The following is a 1,114-nucleotide window of genomic DNA, read 5'->3' as shown; positions in this document are numbered from 1 at the left end:
AGAACCACCAGCATTTCTGGATCTTACACCTGTACCTCTAGGCATGTAATATATCTCATCCAGTGCAGCAAATGCTCTGATGGAAAAATATGTAAGAGAAACCAAACAACAACTGTGCACCATAGTGAATGTACACAGAAAATCTATCAAAGAAAAAAATACCCAGTTACCTGTGGGGGCACATTTCTCACAAAAAAACAACTCTCTCTCCAATCTCTCAGTTCTAATCCACAAAGGGAATTTACAAAACACCTTTCATAGACAAGCCTATGAACTTCATTTCATCAGTCTACTGGATACAAAAAAAATCATGGACTAAATATAGACATTGGATTTAAGACACATTATAATCTGCCTAACATCTGACTTCCCAGGTAGCCTCTCCATTGACTACAGCTGCATTCTTTCCCCTCCCCCACACCTGTCTCTCATCTATTGACTACCTCAATTTATATTTAACTGACTGGCTTTCTTGCATATGCACTGGCCTCTGGCTGCTTTACTACTCCATCTAGGAAGATCACAGACCAACTGCAGATGTTTCTTTTGCTTGATGAAGGGTATTTGTACCTGAAAGCCCTTTCAAAGAATAATTTTTCAAGCTTTTTGAGTTGGTCTAATAAAAGATATGAGATTTACTCAAAGAGCCTTGTCTGCAAAGCATGCTGGGATACATGTGCAGGAGGCCCCGGTTCAGTGGTGTCAGCAGCATAGACTGTCTTCAGAACACCCAGCCAAGCCCTGTAACTTTTACATAGGGCTTGGCTTGACTAGTAGGTTTTTCTATCAGGAAAAAAAATATATATATAGTTTTCTTGGATCTTTTGAATGCCTGTATATATCCTATGAGAAGTACAGTGGTCATCCATGACTAAGAAAAATCAAGTGCAATAAGTATAGTGAATGGCTATTAGGATGATCAGAGGAATGAAAAGCTTAGTATATAGGAACTAGGAAGATAAGTTTAGTTTGTTGAATCTAGTAAAAACACAATTGTGATGGCAGGGGCGAGAGAGAGAGAGAGAGACCTTCTATATGTACGCAAGGAAGAAACACCAGAAAAAAGAGAAAGAAAATCAGAACAGCAATGTTATATTGCAAGAACCATGGCTCG

This window comes from Gavialis gangeticus, unplaced genomic scaffold, assembly GCF_001723915.1.
Source record: "Gavialis gangeticus isolate Ggan-Ray unplaced genomic scaffold, GavGan_comp1, whole genome shotgun sequence".
Classification (NCBI taxonomy): Eukaryota; Metazoa; Chordata; order Crocodylia; family Gavialidae; genus Gavialis; species Gavialis gangeticus.
This window is presented reverse-complemented; position numbering follows the sequence as displayed.